The 17,283-nt window shown below is 40.7% G+C and overlaps 1 protein-coding gene across 1 annotated transcript in view; it reads right to left on the reverse strand.

Annotated features, from left to right (window-relative positions):
* Positions 1-7,713, reverse strand: part of LCA5 (lebercilin LCA5) — a 58,684-nt gene extending 50,971 nt beyond the window's left edge. The window contains exon 1 of the mRNA XM_070795770.1: positions 7,576-7,713. The gene's annotated coding sequence lies outside the window, so the exon portion shown is untranslated. The remainder of the gene's footprint in view (positions 1-7,575) is intronic.
* Between the last annotated feature and the right edge of the window lie 9,570 nt (positions 7,714-17,283).

Consider the following 17,283-nt stretch of genomic DNA (forward strand, 5'->3'; position numbering starts at 1 on the left):
GAAGGAAAGTTATGACCAACCTAGATAGCATATTCAAATGCAGAGACATTACTTTGCCAACAAAGGTTCATCTAGTCAAGGCTATGGTTTATCCTGTGGTCATGTATGGATGTGAGAGTTGGACCGTGAAGAAGGCTGAGCACCGAAGAATTGATGCTTTTGAACTGTGGTGTTGGAGAAGACTCTTGAGAGTCCCTTGGATTGCAAGGAGATCCAACCAGTCCATTCTGAAGGAGATCAGCCCTGGGATTTCTTTGGAAGGAATGATGCTAAAGCTGAAATTCCAGTACTTTGGTCACCTCATGTGAAGAGTTGACTCATTGGAAAAGACTCTGATGCTGGGAGGGATTGGGGGCAGGAGGAGAAGGGGACAACATCGGATGAGATGGCTGGATGGCTGGATGGCATCACTGACTCGATGGACGTGAGTCTGGGTGAACTCCGGGAGTTGGTGATGGACAGAGGCCTGGCGCGATTCATGGGGTCGCAAAGAGTCGGACACGACTGAGCAACTGATCTGATCTGATCTGAGAGAATAGAAATTTAGACACTCGTGAAAATTTTCTTTTATAAAGTTAGGTCTTAGTCCTTGTAAAAACACAGTTGCCTGGCTAACACTACTGCCAGAAAAACACAGTTCAAATAAGCAAACAGAAAAACAAAACAAGTTAAAGAACATACACAAAGTATTAGACCAAAAAGATGAAAGGCAAGAAATGGATACAGACAAGATAATGCAACTATTAGAATAATAACTAATAATTTTGCTACAAAGTACAAGCAAATAAAAACCCATGAATTACTACTATACAAGACTGCGTAACAATTTAGCACTGGAAGGAACCCTGAGAAATCGGAACTTTCTTTGCATAGATTAAGGAAACTAAGACCCAGAAAAACAAAGTGATTTACCCAAGATGGCATTTTACCTAAGGTCACAGAGTTAAATTAGTAAAATCTGAAATGGACTACAAGTTTTCTGACTCTTAGTTGAGGGACCTATTCAATATTTCAATAGCAACAATCAGGTGAGGACGACCGTATCTTTACAGGCGCCTCCATCTGCAACCACACGGTTCTGTGGTGCTCTCCTACTAAGACTGAAGAAGCGCTGTTGCTCCTTTTAAGAGCTAAACTCACCTACCTTCTTCCCCACTCCTCCTCTCCATCTCAAGGACTGTACACCTGCAACTCAACCCTCTTTTCTGGATCATTCCTACTAACAAAGAGGCTCTAATAAAGCTATTGCTTGGCTCCAGGTCCCTATTGCATCTACAACCCAATTTCTCCACGCCAATCTTCCAATAAAAGACTATTCTATCTATACTAAAATAGTCTTCCCAACCCAGGGATCGAAGCACGTCTCCAGCATTGCAGACGGATTCTTCACCAACTGAGCCACCACGGAAGCCCAATCTGTACTAGAATATTATACTATATGATAATCTAGAACGTTACACCTCTACTTCCTTCCCAACGTTTTTCTAAATTCACACTAGTCAGGTTTTCATCTTGACCATTCCCCTGAAATACCTTTCATCAAAACAAACAATGACGTTCACCCTGGAGAAATCCAAAAATCAATTTTCTGTCCTATTTGTCCTTGACCTCACAGAGCGTTGGAAAAGACTACCCATTCCCTCCTTCCTACAACACTCGCTTTATAACTTTCATAGCCTCCTCTTTCCTGGTTTTCTCACTGCCTCATTGGCCATCTCTTCGTCTTTTCTGTTGAATCTGTCTCCTCTTTCTGATCTCTAAAGGCTGGAATACACAAGGCACCATGTTTTAGACGCTCTTTTATCTACACTCTCCTCTTAGGTGATCTCATCTAGACCTCACTTACCCTGCCTTCCAGATTCATATATTCACCTTCCTGTTTGACAACTCCAGCTGGGTATCTAAACATGCCAATACAAAATCATGATCTGTTCGCTTTCTACTCCCACCAACTCTTTCCTATTTTTCTGACCTCATTAAATGGCATTTCCATCTACTAAATTATCCATGTCACAAATCGAAGGATCATCCTGGATTTCTTCTTAATCTTACATCCCACAACCAAACCATCTGTAAAACCAGGCTGGTTTATCTCCAAAATATATTCCAAATTGGATGATTCCTTATCATCCCCACTGCTACTGCCCTGGTCCAAACCACCATCTTCTCTCCGCAATAGCCTCCTAACTGATATCCTGCTTTCATTCTTGCTGCCCCAGTTACAGAAAGCTACCTGACACAGAGATCAAACAGCATCAAGCAGACCTTCTACTTAATACCTTTCAGTGGCTTCCAATAGTCATCAGACTCCTTAACCAGACCTGCAAACTCCTGTAAGATCTGGCCCTCCCGCCTACTTCTCCACCCTTACCTCATGCCTTATTTCTTCCCCTCATCTTTTGCAGCCACAGTGGCATTCTTTTGTGCATCTAATGTGCTAAACATGTCACCAACTCAGAGATCTGCTGCACCTTTTACCTAGGACCTTCCCTTAGAATTTCACAAGGGTGAGATTACTCTGCTTTATTTTCTTCACAGACTTCGTTACTATTGGGAATAATCTCACATTTGTCTCTTCCTGTTAAATATAAGACCCATGGGAACAGAAATCTTATCTGTCTAGTTCACCAGAATAATCATAATACCATGTATTAATCTTTGTGAAGTGAATGATTAATCTATAATGCTATTTTGAATATAATATTAGTAGTTTCGTTCAACAAAATGTACCTTTCTATTTTAAAGGAAATTAAACTGTCCCACAATCAACTAATTGTATAAGACTTACATACATCTCTAAAATGCCTAAGAAGGGAGAAAATGAACAAGTCAAAAGTTTTGCTATGAGCCATTCCCATCATAAAGTTGGAATATTCTTACTGGGTTACTTTTAAATGATGGAAATAACCTATAGGGCTTCAGACAAAATAAATTTCACCCAAGTTACAAACATTTCTATTAGACTAATATAAACTAGTCATATTAAGTGAATAAAATTTTTTTTCTTAAAAAATTATCAACAGAGAACACTGAAGATTTATACTTCAGGTACAGCTCTCCAGCTAATTTAAACTAATTTTTTGTGACATAGAATGAGTCAGTTAACAGTTGTTCATCTGTTTCTCTTAATTGTACAAGGGTAACCAGATGAAAACAAAAACTATAAATCTTGTCCAATTTCAATTTCTAAGAATTGTTTATCTTCCAAAAGTGGCCAGGAGTGCTACTGTGGCAATGCTAGAAAGCCATCAAATCTAGCACTTATCATTTTCCAACTCATCTTTTAAAAGTCCCAAGTAGTACATGTCACAAGTCAGAAAAAAGATTACCACAAGCTTCTGCAGTAACAGAATTGCCTCCTATAAAGGATACACAAATCCAGTTTCAAATGAATCAGAAAGTAAACCAAAGCTGTAGAGTCCACTGTATACTGAATATCATAATAAGCGTCTGATCCACGTGACTTTAAGAAAAATTCATTTTAAGAAAAAGAAAAAAAAAACAACCTATGTAAAATCAAAGAACTGTTAATTTCCTGTCATTTCCCTGTGTTCAGCTTCTTTGCATAAAACTTTGCTACCTGGCTACCTCTGCTGCCAGCATGAGTTCACATAATAGCCAACTAGATGAGTGAAATAAAAATAAACCAGGAGAGAAAGATAACGAGCAATATCTACCCTCTCTCCCACCAAAACCACAAATAACTGAAGATGAGATTAAGGTAAAAACAATATTGCTGCATTAAAGCTATAACTCTTTCTCTCCTATAAGGGAGAAATGATTAGAAACAAGTAAAGTGTTTCCATTTCTCTACTTCTCGACATTCTAGGATGTTGCTAAGTGGTTCCTTATTCTACATATATTTACACAACACCGACTTTTGGTTAAAAATCAAACTGTGTTTAGGTTTTAAGTATAGTTTTCTAGACTCTAGGTCAGATCACAGTAAAGGTTAGACTTAAGATTTAAGGTATAATCAACTTCTTTTAAATAGCACACTGAAACATGGGTCAAACTAAAGCATCTTAACTACAGTATGTATTCCCAAACTTCAGTCAGTCAAATGAAAACACAGAATATTCATTCATTCGGCATTTACTGAATACCTACCATCAGGCACTGAACTATGGATAAAGCTGGAGACACAAAAATTAGACAACTAATCCCTATTAAGAAACTCCCAGCCTGAAAAGAAAGATAAGTAGTATTAAATACTAATGATAAAGGGAAGTAACGGAAGCTGAGGAAACCCTAAACTACGATTAGAGGACAGAAGGGAGTTTGGGAAGACTGCCAGAGGATAAAATGCCTAAAATTGAGTTATTTGGTATTAGCAGAGGTCAAGTACAAGTATGATTTGGGTTGTGTATTTGTGTTCTGTGGGGGCAAGATGACAGCTAAGGTTAGCAAAAGAAGACAGTTGATGAAGGAAGACCCTATTTCGGTAAGAGGAAACAACATGTGCAGAAGTAAAAGGCATGAGAAAAACTGTAAATAGTTCATGACTGTGCTGTCCAAAACAGTGATGACTGAGAACCTGAAATACAGTTAGTTAGAACAGAAATAAGCTGTTAGGTAAAAAATATACATGGGATTTTGAAAACAATACATGAAAAGAACATAAAATACCTCTAATAATCTTAATATTCAATATGTATTGAAACAGCATTTTGGATATCTTGGGTTAAATAAAACATTATTAAAATTAATTTCACCTGTATGTATTTCTTGTGCTGATCCTGAAAATTATATATACAGCTCACATTATATTTCTATTGGACAATGCTGGTTTAAAATGACTGTATTGACTGGAGGTAGTGATAAAGTATTGATAATAATAAGTAAAACAGAGTTAAGTGTAAGAGACCATTACAAGAAGGATTTTTATGCAAAGGAAAGTTATGACCAACCTAGATAGCATATTCAAAAGCAGAGACATTACTTTGCCAACAAAGGTTCGTCTAGTCAAGGCTATGGTTTTTCCTGTGGTCATATATGGATGTGAGAGTTGGACTGTGAAGAAGGCTGAGCGCTGAAGAATTGATGCTTTTGAACTGTGGTGTTGGAGAAGACTCTTGAGAGTCCCTTGGACTGCAAGGAGATCCAACCAGTCCATTCTTCAGAAGATCAGCCCTGGGATTTCTTTGGAAGAAATGATGCTAAAGCTGAAACTCCAGTACTTTGGCCACCTCATGCGAAGAGTTGACTCATTGGAAAAGACTCTGATGCTGGGAGGGATTGGGGGCAGGAGGAGAAGGGGACGACAGTGAATGAGATGGCTGGATGGCATCATTGACTCAATGGACGTGAGTCTGGGTGAACTCCGGGAGTTGGTGATGGACAGGGAGGCCTGGCATGCTGCAATTCATGGGGTCACAAAGAGTCGGACACGACTGAGCGACTGAACTGAAGTTCATTGAAAGCAAAGGATCTTCAATAAGATTAAAATAACCACACCGACAAAGATCTGACGACGATTCAAAAATACAATGATTCATCCTCAACCCAAGAACTGGAGAGCAATAAAGCTTAAGGAATAATAACAACTGGCCTTGAGATCAGGTGACAAATGATAGAAGTTTGAACTAAGGTTCGGTAACTTAGAAATACAGAATGTAGAATTGATTTAGACATGTTTATCAAGTAAAATAAACTGGACATTGAGGCCAATTATATATGGAGGAGAACGAACCTAAATAAACCCTTGAAAAATTGGGTGAATATGGTACCATTCAACAGTATAGATTTGGCGGGGAAACCTGATGAGTTTGATATCAGACACAGTGAGTTGAGGATGCCTATGGGAAATCTATGTGGAAATACCAAAAAATCAATTATATAAATTTGTAGCTACCTCAAGTGTTCCAGGAAAGAGATTTAAAAAAAAAAAATGCATTGTATATTGACAAAAATATGGAAGGTGGAAGCAAAGACTATCAAAAGCCTGAGAATGAACTCAGCCAAGAAAAGAACACAGAGTGAACAGAAGGCAGAAGACTGAATTATGAGGAAACACAATAATTAAGTGGTGGATAAAGGAGGATTCCATACAGGAGATGAGGAATGACAGGCAGGAGAAGAACCAGGAGAGAGATTAGCATGTTGATCCTAACAGTCCTCCACTGTGTCATACAGAATTATGGTTCCATGATTGTTTAACAGAAGAGATGCGACTCTGACAAAAGAAAAATCACTTTTCTGAAGTCACAGATAGTTTCTGACATCTAAAATGACACTCTGTCAACCTAAGAGAATCAAAACAAATTATTTCCTCTCATGTTTTGAATAAACATGCAAGTCAACATTCAGCAAAATCCTAAAGTGAAATATTTAGAACAGTAATATAAAATTCAAATGTAAAACTACAACTGAAAAAGATTAAAATAATAACCACACTAAAGTGAGAAAAAAAGTAAAGAAATCTCCAGAACTGTATCCTTTTCTGTTTTACTGTTTTCCAAATTGCCTGAAGCCCCTTCAACAACAACAAAAATCATTTAAATGATGACTTTGATCCCAAAGAGATACCTAATCCAAACTCTTAACCTGAAGTAAAGGACCATCATAAACATATAGGTACCCAAGTGTACTTTTGTAGAGACAGGAGCCAAAACTTTCTTCAGACTTTCAAGGGGGTGCTTCACGACTGAAAATCACCACTCAGAGCAGACTATTTAATATCCAATTCTTTTTTCACTTATGTAGGTATAGATGTGAACAGTCTCAATAAACTTAATCTTCACGATATCTATGCCATTCCCATTCTGAAATGGGAAAATATGATGCTAGTCATTTGTTCCCAGCCAGGAATCTGTTACTAATTGATGTTTGTAGATTATCCACAGCCACAAAGTGCATGAGAGGGATTTACGTTCAGGTGAGATAATGAGAGGGGATTAAGCCCAGGTGAGTCCAAGAGAGCAGATGCAGCTCAGGTGAATCGGACCCGTGTTCTTCACCACTGTTAAAACACTATCCCGTGGTCCTGCCAACTTAAAACACCAAGTGTCTGAGCACCCACTCCAACTCATCTACGCCAAAAAGGCAATTTTGGGGGCCAACTCATTCCTCCTCTCATCCCATCTCTGAAGGAGTCATAAAAATTTCACAGCCTGCACCAAAGATCCTCTCCACGGTAACCACTCTTCATTTCCCATCATTTATCATCCCAGAGATACCCAAAGCCTCACAGCCTCTTTCCCCTTCTGGACTCTGGTCCTCCTTTCCCATCTTCAGTCTACAGGCCTCTGGGGTTTTCTAATAACTCTGAACCCCTAAGTATTCCTGCAATGCGTTCCCTTCCTTCTCTTCCCGATCACCAAATCAACCTTTCCCCCCAACTCGTTCCCCTCAAATTCCCCTCTTCCCGGGACCCTCCTAGTGCCGGGCTCGAGATTTACTTTCCTAGGGGCTTTCTCCTCCCCGCGTCCCCAAATCCTCCTCCATTCCTAATCCTTTAACAAGTCCACTCGCAGGCGCCAGTCCACGAAAGCCACCTCGCCAGCGCCCCTAAAGCCCGGCCTCGCCCCGCACCCCCAACTCCCCCCTTGTCTCCACGCCCACCCCGAAGCCCACCTCCAACCGCCTCCGGCCCCTCCTCAGCACCGACTCGGCGCCCGCCGCCTTGCCTCTCTCCGCGGGGCCTCAGCGTCTGTCGGCTAAAGAGGGGGTGGGGGTGCCTGACTAGGCTGCGGGGGGGAAGGGGAAGCTGCGGGGCGGGGGCGGAGGGGGCCGGGGTGCGGGAGGTTTGAACACGGCGCCAGAGCAGGGGCGGAGACAGCCAGCCGTGGGCGGCCGCGGCGCGGCGACCTCGGCTCCAGGGTAACGGAGGCGGAGGCCCAGACTGCACCGCGGGGCGCGCGCAGCCAATGATATGCCCGCCCCCGACCTCCCATTGGCTTCTGTTGCTACTGGATTCTCTTTCCATTGGCTTCGGTGGAACTGGAAGGCGGAACAATGCGTACAACGGAAGGCGGCCGTTGGCTGACCGCTCTAGCTGTGGCAGCAGAGGAGGGGGGCGAAGCTGTGCAAGCCGCAGCCCAGAAAAGCGCGCCCGGCCCCTTTTAGGCTGCGCGGAGGCAGTCGTGGCCGCAGGAGGGTCTAGGGGCTTCGTGTGTGGCTGGGAGGTGAAGGCCTCTGGTGAAGTGAATTGTAAAAATGAGCCACTGCCTAATTGAAAACACTGAAAATTGTCTCAGATCGCTTTTGGAAATCACTTGGTTTGAAGTTAGAAAAAGCCAGTCGCTTCTCTGTTTTTAGCACTGAAATTGCTGATTTTCAAGAGGATGTAGAGTAACCATAATGATTCTTCTGCCTCGAAGTCCTGGCTTTCGTGAAAGACGAAAGCGCCCCATGTTTTAGAAAGGGTTTGAGATGGAATGACATATGAAACATTTGCGCTTTTTTTTTTTTTTTTAAAGAAAACGTCTGTGGCGCATGCCATTAAGAGCTGCTGTAGGCATATTTTCCCTTTAAAAACAATGGACAGTGTATTAAACGGCATTAATTGCGGGAGGCGAGGAAGGTTAAAAAAAAATTACTCTTTGTGCTGAAGGTTCTTTTAAGCCTTTCTAAGCCTTCTGATTATCAAGATGGTTTTAACACCACACTCCGCTGTCTCGCCATTGTTAAAAGGTCTAAAACTTCCATTCAGCAGACAATCTAATTCTTGAAGGCAAAGGCGTTTCTAATCAACCTTCTGACCATGGATTATGATAATTCCGTTTCTTGCTTGGCCTTGTTTTAGACTTACACTGTTTCACACCTTTCGTTTTATCCTATCAATATATTTCATTTCACGTTAAAGATTAACCCACTTAAACAAAATCATGTGTGCCTGCATGGTCACTTCAGTCCTGTTGGACTCTGCCACCCTATTGTTGCAGGAAGGCGGACCCCTTCCAGGGCCCGAAACTGGGCTCTTGTCTAACAGTGGGACTCCGAGGAGACACATGTGCTGACAAAGCTAGAGATTTTATTGGGAAAGGGCACCCTGGTGGACAGCAGTAGGGTAAGGGAACCCAGGAGAACTGCTCTGCTGCGTGGCTCACAGTCGCCGGTTTTATGGTGATGGGATTATTTTCCGGGTGGTCTTTGGCCAATCATTCTAATTCAGAGTCTTTTCTGGTGGCACATGCATCGTTCAGCCAAGATGGATGCTAGTGAGAGGGATTCTGGGAAGTGGACGGACACACGGTGTCTCCTTTAGACCTTACCCGAACTCTTCTGGTTGGTGGTGGCTTATTAGTTCCGTATTCCTTATCAGGATCTCCTGTCATAAAACAACTCATGCAAATGGTTACTATGGTGCCTGGCCAGGATGGGCAGTTTCAATCAGTGTGCTTCCCCTAACACTATGAACCATAACCCGCCAGCTTCCTCTGTCCATGGGGATTTTCCAGGCAAGAATACTGGAGTAGGTTGCCATGCCCTCCTCTAGAGAATATTCCCCACCCAGGGGTTGAACCCTCGTCTCTCATGTTTCCCATGTTGGCAGGCGGATTCTTTACCACTAGTGCCGCCTGGGAAGCCCAAACAATATCATAATTAAATGTAATTTTCTCTATGTGCTAATAATTGAAGAAAAATAATTAACTGGTAGTGAAAATGATAAGTAATATCAGAAAATGCACTGAAATAACTTCATTAATTTGTTTAAATGCTAATACTCTTCATTAAAATATCTCACTAGTTAGTACTCCGTTAAAGTTAATACTACATAGGTTACTAAACTCATCAGTGGATTACTTTTAAAGGAAGTTGTATAGTCAAAAAACATGCTGTAGTTAGGTTTTAAAAAACCCGAAAGACAAAAAAAGTCTCCAGAATCAGCTGGGGTTTGCCAACACTCAAGGACAGTTGAGAATGAATGATATTTATTCAGCCATCACAATTTGATAGTGTAATCTCATTCTATCTTCATTCAGATACTAGATGGGTATTGTTATTCATCGTTCTACATGAAGAAAAAGATTCTGTGAGGTTAAAGGACCTACCACTATATACTAAATAGTTAGTGGTTGAACAAAGATTTAAGTCAAGGTAGCTAAATTCCAGGTTTCAAATTTAAGGCCTTTAATATGTTTCACCAACAAGTTGGTAAGAGTTTCTGGAAAGCAAGAAAGAACTGAAAAGTTTAGGTGTCTCCATAAAATTGTCTAATTGGATGTGACACATTTTCAAGATCTTTACAATGTAGAGTTTTATTCATTCTTATTATATTTGAAATAACAGTGACTATCAACTTATTGGACCTAGGAAAAAGATCAAAAGAATTTATAAGCCTACAGAAGTTAGAGATCAGTTCATTGAACTAGGTTATCCCAAAATAGGAGATAATTTCAGATGTTTTTATGTGATTTTACATGATTTTGATATTCTGATACGACTGGAATTTTCTAAGATTATACCATTTGCCATCTCATTTCACTACACTACATAGAATTCTGCTTTTCAAAAATAAAAGGAACCAAAATCAATAAAACTACACCTTTATATTTCTGCCACTTGAAATTATAATCAACAGTAACCAGGCTTTTTGTTTTTAAAGATTATATTTATGAAAAATTTTTCTAATAATCATTAAGCACTTTAGAGTTTTATTTTTAATACTCTTGGGCTTACATTGTTATTGCAATATCTCCAGTTTAACTGAATGTTAATTTTTTGCAGTACTCTGATTGCCTTGTTTAATGCTATATGGCCAATGATACAGATGATATTAATGAAAAATTTCCTAGAAATGCTTATGAAAAGACTTATTCCCATTTTCCATAGGGGGAAACTATAAAGTGTTTGAACAATTTGTTAGAAGCTTCATGAAATTAATAGGAAGAGTAGTAAGTAGACTTTGCAACTGTAGACAATCCAGAAATTACGACTATAATTTAAAATGGCCATACTAGAAATAATCACAAATTAGAAAGTTCACCAGCATATAATTATTCTTAGCTAAAATTCAGGTGTCCATTTATATAATTAAAAAAAAATACTGTCACAGTTTTGTGTATTTTACCTAGATATGTGATACATAATGCAAAATTCAAAAATTCTAAATCTAACTTTTCGTGATATATTGCTAGAAAATTTTAAATTCATTAATGAATTCCAGGTAAATAGTAGATTGTCAGCACATAGTATTAACTTTAAAACATAATCTAATACACCAGGTGCTTAAAAGAAATTCAGAGACTTCCCTGGTGGTTCAGTGGCTGAGGATCTGCCTTCCAATGAAGGGGACACAGGTTCCATCCCTGGTTGGGGAACTGAGATCCCACATGCTGTGGGGCAACTAAGCCCCCAAACCACAACTAGAAAAGTTGCAATGAAAACCCAGCACAACCAAAAAAAGAAAAGGAAAAAAAAAAAAAAAAGAAAGAAAGAAATTGAATGGCTTCAGAAAACTGAGATATCAGTTCAGTTCATTCGCTCAGTTGTGTCCAACTCTTTGCGACCCCATGAACCACAGCACGCCAGGCCTCTCTGTCCATCACCAACTCCCAGAGTCCACCCAAACCTAAGTCCATTGTGTCGGTGATGCCATCCAACCACCTCATCCTCTGTCGTCCCCTTCTCCTCCTGCCCTCAATCTTTCCGAGCATCAGGGTCTTTTCAAATGAGTCAGCTCTTCGTATCAGGTGGCCAAAGTATTGGAGTTTCAGCTTCAACATCAGTCCCTGCAATGAACACCCAGGACTGATCTCCTCTAGGATGGACTGGTTGGATCTCCTTGCAGTCCAAGGGACTCTCAAGAGTCTTCTCTGACACCACAATTTAAAAGCATCAATTCTTTGGCGCTCAGCTTTCTTTATAGTACAACTCTCACATCCATACATGACCACAGGAAAAACCGTAGCCTTGACTAGACAGACCTTTGTTGGCAAAATAATGTCTCTGTTTTTTAATATGCTGTCTAGGTTGGCCATAGCTTTCCTTCCAGGGAGCAAGCGTCTTTTAATTTCATGGCTGCAATCACCATCTGCAGTGATTTTGGATCCCCCCAAAATAAAGTCTGCTACTGTTTCTACTGTTTCCCCATCTGTTTGTCATGAAGTGATGGGACCAGATGCCATGATCTTAGTTTTCTGAATGTTGAGCTTTAAGCCAACTTTTTCACTCTCTTCTTTCACTTTCATCAAGAGGCTCTTTAGTTCTTCTTCACTTTCTACCATAAGGGTGGTGTCATGTGCATATCTGAGGTTATTGATATTTCTCCCAGCAATCTTGATTCCAGCTTGTGCTTCCTCCAGCCCAGCATTTCTCATGATGTACTCTGCATAGAAGTTAAATAAGCAGGGTGACAATATACAGCCTTGACGTACTCCTTTTCCTATTTGGAACCAGTCTGTTGTTCCATGTCCAGTTCTAACTGTTGCTTCCTGACTTGCATACAGGTTTCTCAAGAGGCAGGTCACGTGGTCTGATATTTCCATCCCTGCCGGGGTCCAGCCCCGGTGGATCCAGGGAATTCGAAGCGGGGACGGCGTCGGCGAGGATCAGGAAACAACTGCTTAATTAAACGTTAATTAAGGATATAAAGAGTAATAGAATGAGGATAGCTCAGTGAGGAAAGTCAGTGGAGAAAAGAGGCTGAATAATTCAGCCAGAAGGTAAGAGAAAGAACGACATGGTGAGACCAAGTTTCGGTGAACAAGGCCCACACTTTATTTTCCAAAGTAGTTTTTATACCTTAAGTTATGCATAGAGGATAATGGGGGAAGGGGTAGAGTCATGCAGCAAGCCAGGCTTTCTTCCTGCAAACTTATCATATGCAAAAGCTTAGGTGATTTGCATCATCTTCTGGCCCGGAGGCCTGTTAACATTTTAAGACCCTTTCTTCAGAAAACTTATTTTTCTCTAAAGGTGATAAGTCAAGCACCACCCTCCAAAAGCATTAGATAAAGTTGCATTCCTAAAGGGCAAAGGTGTGGTGGGCTATAACAAGAAAAAGAATTAACTCAAGGGTCCCAGGTTACAAACATTAAAGCTACTGTTTACACCAATTATATTAATCAATACACTGCCAGGGACACAGCAGGTAAGGGATATGGAAACTTAGCAGCAAACATTGGCCCAACAAGTGAAAATCCCTTCACCAATACAATTTCTAATCAATCTTTTAACTGCTCGAAGGAATCTGTATTTGGACAGTTTAGAACATCTCATGCCTCTCACAGTTGGGAGGCTCTGAGCAATCACATGTGGCCGGAAAAACCTATTCAGGCAGGCTAGAGGACTTCCAAAGGAGTTTGTAGGTTGAAACACTGTCACACCCAGGAATTATTAACTGGAGCTGTAAGCTAACTCTTTTTTCAGAGAGAGGTAGTGGGGGACAGCCCCCCGTAAAGTCAGAAGTGTAGGTGAAAGCACAAAGCAGAAAGTAGGCAGACTCTGGTTTTGGGGGTAGATTGCTCGAGAATTTCCAGGGAGACTCCTGAGGCTTGATCCCGCCTTTGCGTATGCCAAGCCTCCTTCCTCATGACCTTTGCCAGGGGTGGAGCTCGCTCCCCGCACATCCCTTTCAGAATTTCCACAGTTTATTGTGATCCACACAGTCAAAGGCTTTGGCATAGTCAATAAAGCAGAAATAGATGTTTTTCTGGAACTCTCTTGCTTTTTCAATGATCCAGCAGATGTTGGCAATTTGATTAAAGAACAGTAAAATTGGAGACACAGAAAGTAGTCTCTTTGTATAAGAACAAATTTAGTCTGATTGTTGTTATTATTTGCCTTTGCAGTACAGAAAGGCTGATACCGTTTGATTATTGCTTTATTTAAATAAGGGCTTCCCTGGTGGCTCAGATGGTAAAGAATCTGCCTGCAATGCAGGAGATGTGGGTTTGATCCCTGGGTTGGGGAGACCTCCTGGAGTAGGGAATGCCTTTCCACTCCTGTATTCATGCCTGGAGAAATCCATGGACAGAGAAACCTAGCAGGCTACAGTCCATGGAGTCCCAAAGAGTTCGACACGGCTGAGTGACTAACATACTTTTCTTTAAAGGATAAATTTTATTTGATCACTTTGAAATTTACAAGTTAATTATTTTGTTAGTGGAGAAAGAAAAGTATTGAGATATTTACTAGTATTTTTATTTCATAATTGGTGAGTAAATCACTAATAGTTTCTCAATTTCAGGGAGTCTATTTGTATGGGGGAGGGGGCTTTGCTTTTGTTTTGCCTGAGTGTGTGAGTAAGTGAAAGTCGCTCAGTCCTGTCACTCTTTGTGACCCCATGGAGTGTAGCCCACCAGGCTCCTCTGTCCATGGGATTCTTTGGGCAAGAATACTGGAGTGGGTTGCTATTTCCTTCTCCAGGGGATCTTCCTGACCCAGGGATTGAACCCTTGTCTCCTGCATTGCAAGCAGATTCTTTACCATCTGAGCTTTGTTTTGCATAAAAAGAACTAAACCCAAAGTTGTTTTAAGCTAGTTTGTAATACATGTTTTCATATTTTGTTCCGCCACAATTACATCTTTAAGTAAGTCAACTTATAGATCAAAATGCTGTCTTCAACACAGTTTTGGACTAGCATTGAGGGAAAATGAAATTCTATTTGTATTCACATTGTTCAATGTGAAAGGGAGAATAATGTAGTTTCCTTAGTAGATAACTTGCCTGTTCTCAACTGAAAATAACCCACAGGAGATTCTGTTAAAATAAGTGACTATTTTTAGTCGACAATAAATATCCTGTGTAAAGAAAAAGTATTTTTACTACTTCAGAGTTCTAGCAGAATAGCCAGCTATTTTTTTCAGTGAAAACAGGTAAATGGCATAGAGAAGAACTGCCATTTGGAAAATGGAAAATCTGAGCTAGAAAACTTCATTCATTCATTAAATACATATTGAGTACTTGGGGGAATACAGAGATGAAAATGAAATCGTTGTATTCCAGCTGCCTGCTATCTAATGAACAAGAAAGGTAAGTTTTCTGATAGCAAGTCCTATGTAATAAGGGCAATTATAAAGATATGCCTAAGGTGCTAAGGGGAGTTGAAGAAGAAACTCTCAACTCAGCCTGGTGGCCCAGATATGCTTCCCAGAGGAAATGACTATTGAATTAGAGTTTATGTCACATAAAGCTAACCAAAAGTGCAAAGATATATAAGGCAGAAATAAATCAGTATATACCCAAGCAGGACAGTGCATGCCCAGAGAGGCAGGGCTGTAAACATCACGGGGAGGGCGTGGGGAAACTTAGAGCATACACTGGGTGAGGGAATGGCCCCCCCTCTCTCCAGTGTATACCTGAAGAGGAAGCAAAGGCTAGATTGTAAATGAATTTTTTTTTTTTTTAATGTATTCATTTGGCTGTGCTGGTTTTAGTTGCAGCACACGATATCTTCGTTGCATCATGCTGCTGCTGCTAAGTCGCTTCAGTCGTGTCCGACTCTGTGCGACCCCATAGACGGCAGCCCACCAGGCTCCCCCATCCCTGGGATTCTCCTGGCAAGAACACTGGAGTGGGGTGCCATTGCCTTCTCCGTCGTTGCATCATGAGGGCTCCCTAATTGCAGCGCATGGACTCTTTAGCTGCTGTGCATGACTTTAGCTGCTCCAAGGCGTGGGAATCCTAGTTCCCCAATCAGACTAGCGATCGAATCTGTGTCCCCTGCATTGCAAGGTGGATTTTTAACTGCTGGACCACAAGGGAAGTCCCTAAACACCTTTTTAAGCTTCTGTTTAATCCCAAAAGCCATGAGGCAGTGACTAATAAATTTGGGGATCAATATGATTTGATATCTGCTTTAGAAAGAATTGACAGGCTTCCCTGGGAGCTCAGACAGTAACGAATCTGCCTGCAATACAAGAGACCAGAGTTCGATCCCTAAGCTGGAAAGATCTGTGGAGAAGGGGATGGCTACCCACTCCAGTATTCTTGCCTGGAGAATTCCATGGACAGAGGAGCCTGGCGGGCTACAATCCATGGCGTTGCAGAGAGTTGGACACAACTAAAGCGATTTTGCACGCACGCACACTTCACCAAAGATGGTGAGGACAGAAGGGCAAGTATGAACAGTATTTATCCATTACTTGTCAAGGACAGTAATAAGTGGTTTGGTGACCATGTTTGAGATATCTTTGGGACATACATTTCTAACATGACTTAGTAATTTCACTCCAAGGTATTTACATAGGAGCTATAAAAACATATATCCAAAAAGTACTTAATCAGTAGTGTCTATAACAGCTTTATTCATATTAGGCAAAATAGGAAACAATTCAAATATCCATCAACATGAGAATAAAAATTATAATGTAATGCTGGTCATCAATAGAATTAATGACTGATCAACATGGATGAATTTCAAAGACATGATATTGAGCAAAAGAAGTCAGACACAAAAAAATATATATGATGTATATTTCCATGAATCAGTTCAAAACAGACAAAGTTCATCTGTATCGGTAAAAATTGGAACAGTCAGGGTAGTGACTGACTGAAAGGGAGTGAAAGAGAATTTTAGAGTGATGTGAATTTACTATATCTTGACTGCGGTAGTAGTTAAAAGAGTGTTTCCTTTATCTAAACTCATCAGAATTTATACTTAAGATAGATGTCTTTCCCTGTATGTGAACTTAACCTCAATTTTAAAAAATGGCTTAGTTAAAAACAAAAAAGAGTAAATTATATAATAGAAAAATCTAGAAGTAGACCCAGCTCCAAATATGGTGGTGGTTTAGTCCCCAAGTTGTGTCCGACCCTTACGACCCCATGGAGTGTAGCCCCACCAAGACTCCTCTGTCCATGGGATTTTCCAAGCAAGAATACTGAAGTGGGTTGCCATTTCCTTCTCCAGGGGATCTTCCCAACCCAGGGATTGAACCCCAGTCTCCTGCATTGCAGGCAGAATCTTTACCAACTGAGCCACCAGGGAAGCCCAATTAAATTTTTGTTTCTCTTTATCTCTTGCATGTATTTTCTAATGTGCAGGTTTTATATCTGGCAGGCTTTCCCAGTCAGGTTTGACCACCAAAGCTCCGGGCTTACATTCTATTCATCTAACAATCCCATTGGAAAAGAACACCTCTTTTCTGATTGATCCAGAAGAAATCCTGGTATTAAAATCTCTGTTCATACCTGAGCATGAACTAATTACTGTGGCCAGGTGGATCCTTTGGGTGGGGAAAGCAGAAAAGAATTTTCAGGTTCATCCAGAAGAGTTGAGAGAGGTGGTTATCCAAAGGAAAACTGGAATCTTGCTACAAGAAGGAATATGGGGCAAAACCAATAGATGTCCCCAAAAGTGATGATAAACTTTTATTCAAATGGGTTCATAGTGT

The sequence above is a fragment of the Bos indicus genome, chromosome 9, assembly GCF_029378745.1.
Source record: "Bos indicus isolate NIAB-ARS_2022 breed Sahiwal x Tharparkar chromosome 9, NIAB-ARS_B.indTharparkar_mat_pri_1.0, whole genome shotgun sequence".
NCBI classification, from domain to species: Eukaryota; Metazoa; Chordata; class Mammalia; order Artiodactyla; family Bovidae; genus Bos; species Bos indicus.